Below are 16,664 nucleotides of genomic sequence, written 5' to 3' on the forward strand. Positions count from 1 at the left end.
GTCAACACGCAAAAGATCACCACCCTGAAACTGAAGTAGCTGTCAAAATGTCTGAAGTGATAAATGGCTATTGGGTGCTTAATCTTGACATTACACCCACACACCAGGAGTTGGAAACAAGCAAAGACTTTGTCCACACTAATACAACACAAGTATCCGTCCCTACTAAGACTAGTTGCTGGATTTGCCTGCATGCATCTTTACTCTTCTAACAGTTTGTGCTTGATGCTTGCATAGCAGGACTTCCAGTTAGTGTTGGCGAAAGCGGTGTGTCACTGCACAAGGTGACTACATTGAAGGGGGTGGGGCCCTGATTTGCTTCAGGTACAGATTTTGCCTGTTTCAGACATAGTTCAGGACGAAGTTCACATGGTCTGTGAACTTTGTCCTAGAGCGGTCGCCCTTCCCAGCCCATGCCGAAGTGTCCTTGGGCAAGATGCTGAACCCCTAACCCCTGGAAGGTGCGTTGGATAAAACAATCAGCTAAATTACTTGTAATGACATGTAATAAAAAAGCTCTGTTATCTACTATCTAAGCTCCATTGTAGTTTCAATGTAGAACATTGTTTTAGCATGAAAATGTGACATATTGTTTGAATCACTATTCAGATTACTTTGCCAAAACAATATTCACAATGTCATATTTTAGCACATAGTTGTAACTCACCCTCTTGGATCTAAGTTTTAGCCAATGAAATATAAAAGATAAATCATGCATGTTTTTTATTGAGTTATATTTTCTTTCCTGTTAAAACATTTTATCAGGGTGTAAATTGCAGGCCCAAGGAGAGAAAAACGTGTTCAAAATGCTGCACATCTGATTTTCCTCACTGCTTCGCCCCTCATATGCTTAACATTACTTATTTACGAAGGGGAGATAACTTACTATGTCTGGACTCGGCCACTCTACAAGACATTAGGCTACTGAAACATCTACTAAATTTGTACTTGAGGTTGCCTGCGCTACGATCCATATCTGTGGAGGTTGACAGCTGCTCTGCTCTTACTCTGTCTGCAAGATGTAAGGTAAAGAGGCATCATGAAACTGATAGGTCTCACTGGGAATTCAGTTTTACCGAGAGGATTCAGCTCAGCCTCATTCTCTCACTCCGTCGCCTTTTTATCCTTTCTTGGAACAACATGAACTCCTTAATGGGCCTTGATGCCTTAATGGGCCTTGATGCTGAGATTGTTGTTAGAGCACTTCACATATGGGGGACTGAACATGAATTGATATTGCTACGCTGCCAGTCATCCTGTTACTCTTCTTAATTCCCTTAGTTTCTTATATGCTCTCTTTAAATGTGACAAGATTTGTTGATTAGATTCTCACCATCCTTTACTTGTCTGAGCTACTTCCCTCATCACTCTCCTCTCTCTCTGTTATGTTTTGGCTCCCTCATCATCAGCTGCACTGTCATACTTGTTCCCTCCCTCCCTCCCTCCCTCCTTGCATAGTGCTTGAGCTTCTCCTCCCTCCCTCCCTCTCTGTCTCTCATTCATGCACTGGCTGCATCTCGACTACGTTTGTCATGTGGCTCTTTCCGCCGTTCGTCTGACTGGTCGCGGCTCGGATACACACGCCACTGTTTTGTAAGTAGTTAGTCACCTTGTTTTTTTAACACTCTGTAACTCCCTCCTCTTCCTGCGCTTTCAAAACTAACAACTGTTGCTCTCTGCACTGCATGACGGAAGCTTATTGCTAGCATACTGCCAGGCTCAGAGACACAGATGGACAGGGTGATCTCACAGGACTTCAGAGATCTGCGAAGAGAAGATTGTGAATAGGGATGGATTAGTGAAGTCAGGGAGAAGCTGAGGAGAGGGAATCACTGGCCATTCTATCTGTCATTATTATCTCCTCCTGTCTGGAGTGCCTCAATGTTCAGAGAAGCGACTTCTTCTGACAGGACACCCTAATTATACAGGATAATTGTGTTCGGACAGACTGGCTGATGTTAATGAGCGCTCCTGGAGCAAAAGCAGCTTTTTTAGTTAAGTGTTTTTAGACGACAATGGAAGTGTGTCAGGGCTGGAAAATGCTTTTGTCTGTATGCTCAACCTTTTCGACACAACCATAGGTGTTTATGTTCTTTTGTCTTGTCCTAGTCTTGTATACAACATGGTAGCAGTCATGTGATCACCCTTCTCTCGTCTGAATATTGGATTTGTGTTTGAGTAGCTTTCTCAGCTTAAAAAAAATAAAAATAAAAGCTATATCTGCTTACAGAGACTGTTGTTTGCACCCTGACTCCTCTCACTGCATTTACAGCATAATCCTTCACAGTCTGCATAGGAAATCCAAACCATAATAAAAGGATCTTTAACAGGATTTCATCTTACTGTAAAAAAGGACCTAAGCTCTAAATCGACTGAAATAAGAGAAAGAGAAATGCACAGTAAGATTCATCCTGTTTTCAATGCTGATATTCAAATAAATATTACATACTCAGCAGTACTTTGAGTACATTCAAGTTAATTCAACTAGATCTGTGCTTTGATCCATTTTTGCTGTATGTATATTGGCTATTTATTTATATTTCTGATCAGGAAGATGCACAAACACACACACACACACACACACACACACACACACACACACACACACACACACACACACACACACACACACACACACACACACACACGTGTTCTCTATGGAGGCTGATTCAATTTGGCCTTAATTTCAGCCCATTCATGTATTTCACTGAGCAGCAGATTTGTAACTCAACCTTAAATCAACCAGTTGATTTACAGGTGAATAAGAGATTATGGAGTCAAATCTTAAAATAATTTGCAGATGCTCCAAATCTAAGCCAAAAAATGTTGAAGGGGTGTTTTGCTTATTTTGACATACCTCCAATTAAATCAAGTAATTGCACTTTACCTAAAGGAAAACAAGAATTGTCCAGTAAAATATTTAAAAATGTCATGGATGATGTCAAAAACACTAGACGGTTTTATAGAGAGAGAGTGCAATACTTGAATCTGTGCCAAGGCGGCCTCATATAGCTTCCATGCCCGTTTACCTCAGTGCACATTTTTCTCTCTCCTTCTTTTCCAGTTTTGAATTGCTTCACAGCAAACTTTCCTCCAGCCAAATGTCTCAGCTAAGGTGTAAGTTGGCAGGGTTCCATCACTCTTTATTCCCATTTGACCTACAGGGGAGCGTTGAGGCTAGGCTGTGACAAAGTGAATCGACTGGGCAACAAAAAACTTGGAAGCCTCCATAGACAACTGTGGAGACAAATGGAAAAACTGTTGTTGCCAATGAAAAGCAGTTTTCATTTGTTCTGTCAGGATAATTTCTTAATTTCTAAAAATACTGTTGGCCAAAAATGTACAGTCCGTTTCATTACTTCATTCTGGCAATATAAATTAATGTAATAAACATTCTTGCATTTCAATCTGACATTTTTGTCCAAAGTGTTTTGAAAAACTAACACTTACTGGTCTTGCTCTGTAGTTCTGTGATAGTTCTGTGAAAAATGTTCACAGTCACAGATGGAACACTTGCTGTAAATGTTACTTTTTTTACACTGTTTCTACTGTAATTAGCTTTTAATTTGTGCCAAGAAGCATGTTTTGATGGCATTGCTTTTTATTTTTGCTGGCAGCTTTTTTCCCCAATAATGTCAAGTGGAGGGCATCTTCTTCCTTCTGTAGCTAACTATAACAGATTGGTAAAACCTTTGGTAATCATCCAATGGTCTTGTTGTGATGAAAGAATAGAGCCAAAACAAAGTTTTAAGTATGGATTATGTGCCAATTCTTTGTCTGAGCCCAATGCCCATGATGAATCATGATAAGTCTTTTTTTTTACATACCACTGCTTCAGGGCATAGGTTTTCAAATGGATTAGTACTAGCCTCATTTGAGTTCTTGAAGAAGATTTTGTTCCACATACTTTTTAAGCATGCTTCCCGAAGAATCTGGTTTTCTGGTTGAAGGGTTTCAGAAAATGTCTGGCATAACACTACTCAGCAGTGTTCCCCATAGAATAAGATGTGTCTGTGGTGATAGTGGCACCTGGGCGATAATAATTGTGATATCCCAGTGACGTACATACAAATAGCAGGTGTGGTGTTTTGGTCTGCCAGATGAGAACTGCATGCCTTAAGCGCTGCTATGCGAACCTAAAGCTGAAACTACCGAGGTTAGTTCTGGCTGTCTGATGAGGACAGTAAAAACTTCATGGGGCTTTTTATTTTATTGACTGTCAGCAACACAGTGGGATTTCAGCCAGTGCAGCTTGTGACCAGTCTGAATAAGACAGCCAGGTCAATTATATGCATGTGTGTGTGAGAGACAGAAGGTTTGACAGCTGGTCAAGTGCTGCAAACAGCTGTACAGTGCAGCAAGCAACAACAAAACTCAAAGTAGGAGATCTGTGTTGTTATGGGAATGCAATTTTGGATCATTATGAAACAGCAGGACAAAGTAGGCAATGGCTGGCCGCCACAGTCTAGTTAATTATGGGGAAACATTGAATGGACTGTTGGTTGACTAAACACAGTCGCAGTTTTGAGGTATTTTTGGACAGAAGACCTGCAGTCACCATGTCCTGCATATTTTTAACCACTTAGAGCTGCACCAGTGCTGCCTAAACAGCTTGACAAATAAGTATAAAATAGTTTAAATCTTTCTATAAGACAGAACCTTTATTATTATCTTCAGAAAGACAGCTCCAACAGTTGAATAGGCTGTAAAGGCAAAAATAAATTTACTTTATTGGATTTGTATTCATAAAATATGAATATATCTGCTCTCATTTTCTTTCAAAGGACGTCTCTAAGAGGTTTGGTGTGGAATTATTAACATATTACGATTACTATGAAGTAAAACAGTAAAAAATAGGCCACAGTTTTCAGATTTTACCACTCAAATCATCTCTCTGCGATGTCAGTAAATCAAATGAGAAGTCACAGTGATACTTGTCACTGTGGAGCTCGAAGCAATAACCTTCTGCAGCACATGGGCTGTCACCGAAAATATAGAGAGCACTTGGTTGGAGTTGGTCGTTATGGAGACAAGGGAAAGATAGAGCTAGGGAATAATGACAAAAGTGACATAGAGCATCTAGCATATCAGCCACTCTGATTTCTGGGTTAGGCTGTTTTTGCATATTCATGAAGCAGCACATAGGACTGACACATGCTTTTCGTGCAAGTTCCATCTGATAGCGACAATATCTTTGTCTGTGTGTCGTTGACCCTGCCACTAAGCTCTAAATTTTAAGTGATGATTTGTCTGTGGTCGTCCGCTGAGATCTGTTGTTGTGTAAAAGCGTCCTGCGTGTCCTCGTACTCAACCACAGACTTAAACTATATCCAACACCATATTTAAGAAAAACACAGGTCTTACGTTTTAAGACAGGCTTGCCTTCACAATACCTTAAATTTAGTGTGATGGATGATGGTGGAAACCAGAGACAAATAGCAGTTTAGTGATGTTTATTTTTTTTTCAAAGTGACAAGGTTGTTCCCCATACAGTAATGCTGAAATACCATTGAGCAACACAGTTGTCATTATGTTGTGTGGATACCTTAAAGTGTGAACTTCAAAGAAAAATATGCAAGCCAGACAAAAATTCAAACTGTTATTACTGTGTCAAAGCAGCAACTCACACTCCGTGTCTCAGCGAAAAACACTAGTGAGCTAGAGTTGTGAGTCCCATGGAAGGGAGTTTTACAGGTAGCAGATGGACCAACAGCTGTTGTTCACTAGGTATGACGTAAGGATTGCAGTCAACATAGATCACCGAGGCAGGGACATGCGTGCAATGCCACCTGTAAACACCCGACTGGGAATTGAAGTCAGCAGAAATGTGCAAAGCAAAGTGTTAGGCTGATACTGGAGGAGCCTCTAATGAGAAATACAACTAGAGGTTTGATAATTATAAGAGTGCAAGAGTGAAAAAAGAATTTTCTTTTCATTAACTACCCTGCTGTCATTTGTCCATTGAGCCCTTAACTAGTGAGTAATCCAGCTGACCTGCTTAAGTCAACTTGAGCTGGTTTTATTGGACAACTTCCAGGTCTGTTGCTCTGAGAGATTCTGGGAGTCAAACTAAGAACCAACAGAGCATCGGATGTGTAATTCTGTCTTTAACCTTCTTCACCTTTAGAAACCCTCTCCCTGAACTTTCGCTATTATGAAAGTTCAGGGAGAGCTCTGGACTCTCTAATAGGGGGCTGGCAGGATTGTGTCACACACAGCCTCTCTGGATAATTTAAGAAGATTATCCTATTCACACATACTGTGGATAAACTGCAGGCACATAAGATAAATAAAATGCAGTGTGTTTGTACCATCTCTGATACAAATAAACTCAATCAGACCAAGTTATACCGGGGAGGCTTATATGCAAAGGTACAAACTGCATTTATTCACTAATGCATGGACTTTATCACCACAGGACCTCCAGGGATTTATACTCCACATTCCAATTTTGACAGATCATTTTTTCCATTCTTAAGTGATTCAATTGGCTCATAAAAAATTCAAGGCTTCTGAAATGACTGTGGCTAATTGCATAACCCAATCAGATGCTTCTTCCGGGGAAAACTTTGGATTGAATCTAAAAAGGGAGAACAGTTTTGCGTTATTAATTTTTCTTGTATTCATAGCAACACTTTCAAACAGTCTTGAAACACATCACCTCAAACAGATCCTGCAGCAAAAGGAGGATTACATTTGAATGAGCTGAGCAATTTCAATACACCTTCCTTCACAGTTGACATTAAATCCACCAACAGGATTAGGAGAACTATTACCCTCCAGTTTATTTCAACATGCAGGATGCCAGGACAAGATGGAGGTTTTCATATTCCTCAACTGAGCATCGTGCATGTATTGTCAAATGTAAAACCTGATACATTGACCAGGGAAATATGCACATGAACATAAAGAAACAAGACTGTCAGGACTGACTGTTAAACCTCAAAGCACCCAGAATCATGGTCATCATTGTGTTGGAGTTTTGGTTTCTGATGTAACACTGGCTTTTCTACTCAGAGGAAGACAATTAAGTTCCTAGTGTGTTAAAGGCCCCTTTGAGTTACAATGCACAACAGCACCGTTTGACTCTGAAACCCATTATTTTCAATGGCTTGCTCCATGTAAGGACAGTTTTTCGTTGCGGCGAGCAATGCGCACTAGAAGAGCATCATATTCTTCCAAAAGAACTAAACATCCAGCTAAAAAACTGAAAAACCTGCCTCCTATTTTCCTCTGAACTAAGTAGCTAAATAGCTTTCTGTATAAAAGTGCCATACAATCTTATATTTGTGTAATGATGCTCCATCTACTGAGCTTCTTACTTGAGAGTTGTTTTCACTATCATGAATTATTGTGTACTTAGGTTTGTACGAGATATTATTGAGCAATTACAGTTACAATTTATGCAAGAAATGTCATCTACCACATACTGTATCTGGAACCCAGATTAATTAAAAACAAAAAAAAATGTATTCGCTCGACTGTATGTTCAGGAAACAGTTGTGTCGATAACAATATCAAATGTTGATGTTAAGCTTAAATGAGTTCATATAAGTTTTTGTAATAAAGTTTTTTTTGATGAATTTGCCTTGCCAAATGTAGTGTTAAAGCTAAATTATATCCTGTCAAGCCATGCCACAACAGCTTGCTCTGAAAATTACCCACAATGTTGAGGAGACTTCTTCAAGCAAAGCTAAGAGAATGATCTGTCTTCTTCTCTCCCTCTGTCTCCCCTCCTGTCACCCTCCCTCTTCGTTGTTTCCCGCACACTCATACACATTGATTATCTTTCTGACTCTGTCTCTGTTTTTGCTTCCTGGTCTCTGTAGGTTCCAGCAGTAGGTGCTCTCTGCTCCACCAGCTTTGACTCGGCTGCCACAGATGCTGCTTGATTCATTGCTGTGAGTAAACTCCTTTTTTGTAGCCGTGTGTCTATGTGTGTGCATATTGGTTCCTCAATCTGTGTTTCTCCCATGTCCTCATAGGCTTTTAATGGTTCTTTAGCTAGCACATGCAGCACACACTTGAAATAATGGATTACAAAATCTTCATTTCATCCTCAGCAGTATATGTCTCCCTGTGGCTTTATTTGCTGTACTGTTTTGTACTGAGATACATTGTGACTCTAAAAGTTGATGCCAAGTGAGACTGGTAACTCCCCATGGACCAGAGTCATGTAGTGATTAGTCTCCTGTCTCACTGTGTTTATTATCCTGCTGATTCCACTGGGTACGGATCCAGCTCACTCTAGTATTAGTAAGAAAAGACTGGCTTTTTCCAAAAACAAAAGCTGTGTGCATGAAGACTGTGTTCCTAACTTAATGACTGACACATTTATTGATATTTATTAAAGTTACCCGACTCACTCTGTCCATATTTGATTCAGTAAATGATAGAACTACAACAGCTGTTGTCGAAATTTTGGACTAAATGGTTTCTGAACAGCTGTTGTGCATAATGTCCTGAATAACTGGATTAGTTGAGATGCACAACAATGAAGGAACATTGTGTGAACATTAGATTATGATACCATGTGGGGGCACTAGACAGAAATGAAAACTTAATGATTTAAGATCAAACTATGGCAGAAATAAAACTATATGGATTAGTTAAACGAGTTAAAATCCTTACTACAGGACTTAATCCCTGCAAGTGTTTCAGGAAGTGTTTAACAGTCCAGTGCAACGAGAGTTTCACCTGCTCTTTGGCTTCATGCAGGTGCAGTGGTAAGAATTTTGATTTATGTTTAGAAATAATAGATGAGCCTCCTCCACATTATTCAGGCGAGAGGTGGAGCAGCAGGGGGCAGCAGGTGGAGACAGGAAGTTACGTATTAACTCCGCTGCATAGATCATGTGATCATGGTTACAGCACCCCGACAAATTCTGTAACTGAAAAACTGAATGGAGGCCCATACAGTTCGCCATGGTGTTGTGCATCATGTTATGTCTATGCTTTCAATAAGAATAAAAAATTATAATTCAATTTGCCAAATATTTAAAGCAGCGTTATTACATTTTTTGGTGTGTTTAGGGGGCAGCAGAACAAGCTGTGAGCCCAAACAGTTCTTTAAGTTGTACCTAATTTGGGAGAGACATGGTACCGCCTCCTTAGGGCATACGGTATGGGCCAATTCAGCTATTGGGTCGGCCCTCACATGAAAAATTCTAATCTTGGTTCTGTTTTGGTCTCTCAAATTCCTGATGGAAATGGATCCTTAGCAACTAAACGTTTCTCAAAGGTAATGCTAGCTATACACGTCATTTTTTTAGTCGTTTGTCTGTCTGTTATTTAGTCGGACAACGTAATAACCACTGGATTATCTTGCTAATGATCTCTGTTTCCATATGGCTCAGTGCCAGATTGGTGAAAAAGCAGCCGTTTGTGTCGTTGTGTCTCAATAGGTTTGGGTCCTGCTATGTATACATGTGCTCCGTCCCACCTCAGATGTTACTGTGCTTGTGTGATAATAATAGATTTATATGCTGCACTTGACATTTTACAAAGAAACACTAGAGAACCTTCGTCTCTTTGGTTTTGCTTTTCTTTGGTGCTTTGTTTTGAGACCTTAAAGGCACATAAGCACACAAGCAAACACTTGGAATGAACTGTATTGGGGAATTAACTTCTGCTGCAATATACTGTAAATGAAAGGACTTTATTTTGAATAAGCATAGCCTGGGGGAAGGGAAACTATGTCCTTTGCGTAGTTCAAGGATGTTCGGTTGGTACAATTTTTGCAGAAATTTGCAAACTCTTATAAATATCGCAGGGACTGGTTGAATTAATGATTATTTTCAAGGCTCCTCTGAGGTACTGAAGATTGCAAATGTTTGTGATATTAATGCTGAAACTACTTATTTTTCATCTCTTCATGATGCCAAGGGAAAAATAAGAAAAAGTTACTTAGCAGCAAACACTTGCAGCAACCAAATGGTCCTCACAAAGATAATAAGGACAGGAACAGACACACTCATGCACCCAGTCAAATGGTTTGGGGCCAGTGACAGGAAGAAAGGAGGATGATATGCTTGCTCAGGTAAAGGCTTGCAGGGGGGGCTTTTCCTTCTGTGAGCCTATACAAAGCATTCAAAAAGGTTGTGACCCATAGATGGCTGCTCTTATTCGTCCCCTTTGCACTTCACCTGAAAGCAATAAAGTGGCACAGGTTGACATGCTCCCGCTGCATCTGCATTCTCCGGGATCCGTTGGTATCTGTTGCTGCTGTTTTGTTTTTGCTCTTGGCAGGGTAAAGCATGGAGGTTTTGTGTTTACTGTAATTGGATGATGTGGTATTCCCTTTGAGCTCTTGATGCCAGCAGTTGTTTTTCTTGGCCCACACCTCTAGTGTTGTGCCAGTTCACACTCAAAAAGATCTACTTAAAGGTTCAGTTCATGAAAATTAACTAGTTCACGTTCATAGTTCATTTTCTAAAATGTTTAACTAAGTTCACAGTTCCAATGTGTGGACTGTAGTGGAAACTGTATTTTCACTGTTTGTTGCCACTGTTCTTTACCAAAGTAACTTACCTGCTGATTCATGTTAACACTCCACTTGAACTGATTCCTTCAGTTCAGCGCTCACAAACAAAATATACGCGTTCAAGCTGACACCTCACTTTCATCAGAACCACTACGAAATAGATAAACCTTCAATCTACAAGAATGAAAGCTGTCTATCCAAAACAGAAATACAGTAAACAACTCTTCACTGATTAGGGATTGGTTGTTGTTGTTGTTATTGCTGTTGTTGTGCTATTGAGCTGCCTGGATGGGGTAAAGCCTGCTCAAACATGATTGATCAAATTAGAAACAGAAAACATAAGACTTCTGGCTCCAAAATATTTTCCCATGCCTACAGATTCTGCACATTCACATGCAGAATCTGTTCATAGGGTTAAATTATTTTTAATAAGTGACTAAGACACAAGTAATGTCAACTTATTGAAGTTGGTTTCCAATATAAAGCTAAAATTCTTTAAGTAGTACAATGATTTTATTTTCTCTTTTACCCTCCTGCTCCTACTTCTTTCATCAAAGTCGGTCACTTTTTGGAATATATCGCGATTTCACACAACACCATAACCAGCTGTGAATGTTCTAACATGAGCTGGATGGGATTAGCATAGCAATGCTCCAGAGAGCACAGTAAGCAGGCAGAGCCGTGGTTAAATCGTTAGTGAACTAAGCCTGTCCCCCCATTACCATCAGTCTTCAGTCCAACTCTTCCATGAAGAAAAGAGGGAGGGGGTAGTTTCTACACCCACAGAAACCACCGTTTCTTTTTATTGATGGTAATTGCGAACTCTTATCAAATCTGCCCCCCCCTTCTCATTTGTCTCCGAGTTGAACACAGTAGCAGAGGCAGGCGATTGTTCTTGGAAGAAACTAGGACAAGCTTTTTTTCCAGTAGCTTCGGTTTTGTCTTGGGGCTGTTTCTGTCTTTTCCAGCTTCCTATATATTCTGCCTATACACTGTCTTTCTCATGCTTGCACTTCAGAAGGACTAATTAAGGCAGGAGTATGCTAGAGTTGAATTTAAATGTAGCAGGAGTGCTACTTTATTCCTCTTTTCCTTACCTTACCTAGTAGCCTTCTAAAATACTTAGTATAGTATATTATTTACTTTTTCTTTTGATGTTGACCTAAGTCTGACAGCACCAATATTTTGTAGTCTTTCAATAATTCTTAATGAGCAAAGAATAAAGTGGTTGAGAAAGATGCTGACAGAAAGGGAAAACTAAACTGTTAAGTTTCATAGCTACTACAAATTAATAGTAAATTCATTGACAGGACGACAACATGCTGTCTGCTCTGCCTAAAATAGCAAAGGCAACTATAGTTCAGGCAGTTCGATGTTTTTGTGATATGAAAGTCCTGAAACCATGAGAATTTGCTGGGATCCCAACTGGTTGCTGTTCAATGTATCCTCACTGGAATCCCATAAATACCCAGTGAGGATGTTAGTTAGGAATCGGGGAAGAGAAGAGAAAACCATCCTCTCTTCTCCACAGCCATCACCAACCTGCCCCTGGGTAATCAGTCCTAAACCACAGTGTGGAGACTAGGAGCGAGTGAAACTGTGTGTGTGTGTGTGTGTGTGTGTGTGTGTGTGTGTGTGTGTGTGTGTGTGTGTGTGTGTGTGTGTGTGTGTGTGTGTGTGTGTGTGTGTGTGTGTGTGTGTGTGTGTGTGAGTGTGAGAAATAAGAAAACTGTTTGTGAGAGTAAAATTCTGATGATGACACGCTTGTTATTTATAGCCCTACATCCGGATTGTACATTAATACAGACCTGCTGTAGTGCTGTGTGTAGATGGTTTTTGTATGTTTTGTATATTGCACATTAAATCCTGTTTTACTCCTTTTTTCCAAAACCAGAACATATATACAGGACTGAAATTATATCTGACAAACACCTTTAAAAAGAAAAAAAAAGAAAAGAAAAATACTGATTTAGACAAAGGCTGCTTATTAAAGATGGTCGAAGAAATGTGGTTCATGTTTGACCAGAGTTTCCCACTGAGCAGACTACAGATCTGTTTCATCGCCCTCTGCCTGACAGTTTTCCTTGGGCTTTATGTTAAAGGTTATTTTTTTTTCCCTCTTGACACCACCGTGATTTCTAAAGTAGTGTTATGAAAGGGAAATAAATGTACCACATCATAATCTGCATATGACTTTGGACACTTGAGATGTTTTTCCTCTGCATGAATGGCTCACCAAAAGCTAAAAAAGGACGGAGCTGACAATGATCATGTTGCACATTTTTACCTGCTCCAGTGACAAAGAGCTTGGGAACAATAAGGAGTCACACAGTGTGGTTTTTCCTTGAACACTTGGAACATTTTGTTCCTCCTCAGAATTTATGGGATCAGGTAGAAGTTATGCACATATAGCTTTGTGTTTATATGCAAAGCTCCCATCTATAGTATTCAATAGTTGCATATACTCATTCACAAACAAATACATGTTGTAGTAATTGTGTATGCTGGCTTTGATTTGACTTCTGAACATTTTGTCAAGCCCATAGAGATATATTTCCAGTGCTTCAAACATCTTGGCGGGTTTTGTTTGCGTTTAACTCGCCAAGGAATAGACCTAGCCTGTATTATTTTGATTTCTTCTTCTCTTCACTTGGTATTTAAACATGATGTAGGTGTTTATTTGCATTTAGAGTTTGTGGAGATGCAGTCTAATGCTAGCTGTGAACGGGCGTACTTAAAGCTCAGATCAAATCACCCGAGACACATTTTAATGCCAGGAATGAACAAGGCCATATATCCTGTGTTGTCTTTGTGTGTAGTTTGCACTCCCACACATCTGGCTGTGCCTGCTCTGCCCCTCCGCTGGTGTTTGTCTGGAGGCCAGCGGGTTGGTCTCCCCAGAGACCCACACTGGCTCTTTCCCAGACCAGACTCCAACAACTCTCCCAGAGCTTGCACAATACCAAACACTGCAGTGGAATGCTGTTGCTTTCCTTTTTTTTTTTAGCTCTGCTCTCACTCTGTCATTGAGTTTCTGGAACTGATACTCTCTCCCTGACTCAAGTGAATGAATGTGCTCTTTTTTCCTCCAATAGTTCCAACTGGCATGTTAGGAGCTGGAATGTTGAATTAGTTATAATCATAGCTGATGAGAATTGGCAGATATGAGCCTAACCTCAAGTATGTCTATCAGTTTTTGTCATAAGATTCTGCTAACTTTACTCAGGAATAATTGTCAATTTTTTAAATATATATATCAGCCGATATTTGGTCATCCAAATAATTATTTTCTGTCTTATACCGGTATCAGCCCCCAAGATTTCACACAAGTCAGGCTCTATAATCGACCCCTACAGACCTGACCTTACCGCCACCTTTCTGCCACATTCCTGATTTGTCTTCTTTTCCCTGCACTCAGTCTTCAGGCTGCAGAGATAACATCTAATAATTTAATCAAGTGGCTCTTCTGACAGCCTTTTCCCCGATGGAGACTTCTAGACTTTGATTGTTTACATGTTAATTTAATGGTAAAGAATAATTGAGAAAAATGGACGTTCCTCATACACATGTTCTTACATGTACATGTGTGCTTTAATCACAAAACCTTAACTTTTGTGGTGCAAGTGGAAACCCCATAAAGAGCATTTTTGTTTCTGCTGCTTTAGAAGTTGCTGCTATAGACATCTTCTGAATAACTCAGCCGTGTGTTTCAACATCCTAAGGCTAAGATTTCCACTGGATATATTGAAACTCAACAGCTTTTTCCGAACTTGTGAAATTGTTAAACAACTGACAGTTGGGACTGCGGAGGGATAATACAATGAGGACATTGTTTTGACAATATCTGGTTTTGAATTGCCTGTTCCATGTCCGATCTGTCAGTGAACAAGCTATTGGAGATTTATACTGATGTTGTTTGGTGTTCACATTATTCATCACTGTCTGTCAGTGTCAGCACTACTACTAATAGGGCTTGTTTTCAGTTTGTTTACTGTTGAAGGACGAAAAGCTTGAAGGATCTACAGAGGACAAGAAATGGTGTCACAAAGGAGAAATATGTTTTACCTTTCAAGAACATTAAAAGCATCCGGGCTTATGGCGTATATTATGGCATTTTTAGTTATGTGTTCATAACGTATGCTCCTCTGTACAAATTGTTTGTCATTGTGCCATGTTTTAAGGCTTTTGTGACTGTCCAATTAACTTGATTAACCTAAAGGTCCCATAACCTTGGACCTGGTGTGAGAACACCAAACAGCTTCAGCACTTTGGCATAATGACATGCAATTCCTATCTACACTCAAACACAAACACACATAAAGAGCCAGCCGTCTAGCCACTTAGTACATCATAGTGGATTCAGTCCATTACACTCAGTCCATTCTCTATTTCATCAATATGAATGAGCCCTTGATGCAGCATGAACGGTGTAAAGACTAATCCACAGTGAGAGTTGCTCTTCCGGCATTTCAAAAAACACCTTTTTCTAGGGTCATAGTACAGTATTAAGTTTTCATACCATCAGTGGTCCCAAAATATTAAATAGTTCCTTAATCTTTACAGTCTTTGGCATTTAAAAGATCTTGTCGGGAGCTGTCATCAGATTGAAAAAATGTAAATACAAACATGATCACAACAATCATCTATACAAAGATGACGCCTTTTTTCCCCATTCGTTTTCTTAATTATACAGTGTTGGCTGTGATTTTCTTCCCAGACAAAATACATTCTTCTCTCTACATCCCTCTAACTGACTCTCTTTCTCACTGACTGTCGCTTGAAGGACTTTGATGCTGTGGCCGTCAGATTATATTTTTCAGAATTTTTGCTGGTTATTTGCAATACATAAGATTTATCTTTTTTTCTGGGCATTGATAGTTCATTTTTGTTGAAGTAACTACAGTAAGATTCTTAGACTTAGGTCAAATAGAATAGCTTCTTTCAAACATTCACTGATGTCTGAATAATCTCTGGATATTATCTTGAGGGGCTGTATTAAAATCAAAAGGAATACAGGTATCTCAGGATGAAGAAAAGTGGTGCCATACTTGTAGAAGACACAGACTCAGATGTCAATAGAGCTTTTGGTGATAAGAGCCAATGCTGGTATTGATGTGCTATATACAAAAACATGTGATCTCCGCTGCAGCATTAATATGTTACATCCTGCCTCAGCCTGCTGAACACAGCAGAGATTCCTTTGTTGTTGTGAACGTGTGCGGACATTCTCTGGAGTTCATATATGAAAACAGCTTATGTGAGAGTAAATTAGATCAGAAATAGGCTCGTAAAACTTCTGCTTGTACTCAGAACCAGCTACGAAACAGTTACAGCTGAACTTGGGGGACCAATTCCTCTGTGTCTCCTCTCACCTCTTTTCTCTTGTCTGGCTCTCTGGGGTGGTCTGTGTGTTGTCAGCTCGCTGGCTTGTTTGGATTGTGAATGCATCTCTCGGGACGTTCTCTAGATTACCATGTTGCTATAGTTTGGTACATAAATCTCACAGTAAAGTCTGTAGTTAGAGTTTCGTTTTACTTTTTGTGTTTGTGAGATGTTTGGGTGAGAGGTGTGTTTGTTTTCCTCCAGGCATTTTTTCTCTCTGCAGCATTCTGTGCAGATCACATGAATTTTAAAGTTATGACTTAGCCTGGAAATCAGACCAATCAGTGAGCTCATGTTTATTTACTTTCACAGATAGGTTTGCCGCCCTCGTGTTCAGACAGATTACCATCCGTCTTTCCAACCGTTAATCTAAAATAGGCCAAGTTTGATACAATCACTGAAAGAGGAGCGCCGCTGAGGGATTTTATGTTAACGAAGATGGCTGCTGCTTATGTGGAGAGGTCTGATGAATCTCCTTAACAGAAGATTTTAAGTTTAATTCATCAACTTGTCATGCTGGTCACTTCAGATGTCACACAATGCACTGCTCTAATTAGTTTTACCAAATTGCATCAAGAGGCAATTTGGTCTGCGACTGTAGATAACCCCCCTTGAAAATGAGTTGAGGGTTTTGAGACCAGTTCACAAATGCAAATTAATCGGGTGATGACAGGGCCAGTAAAAGATATGCTGGACAATCAGTCACTGGTCGGTCTATATGAAACGATGGTCGCTCTTCTTGAAGAACAGAGTGAAGGTGGGATATCAATGCTGGAAGGTAATTTCAAGTGTAGAACCA

The 16,664-nt window shown here is 39.8% G+C and overlaps 1 protein-coding gene across 1 annotated transcript in view; it reads left to right on the forward strand.

Moving 5' to 3' along the window:
- Window positions 1-16,664, forward strand: part of peak1 (pseudopodium-enriched atypical kinase 1) — a 94,160-nt gene that overhangs the window by 40,553 nt on the left and 36,943 nt on the right. Inside the window, exon 3 of the mRNA XM_061076818.1 lies at window positions 7,830-7,901. The gene's annotated coding sequence lies outside the window, so the exon portion shown is untranslated. The remainder of the gene's footprint in view (window positions 1-7,829; window positions 7,902-16,664) is intronic.

The sequence above is a fragment of the Limanda limanda genome, chromosome 8 (genome assembly GCF_963576545.1).
Source record: "Limanda limanda chromosome 8, fLimLim1.1, whole genome shotgun sequence".
Classification (NCBI taxonomy): domain Eukaryota; kingdom Metazoa; phylum Chordata; class Actinopteri; order Pleuronectiformes; family Pleuronectidae; genus Limanda; species Limanda limanda.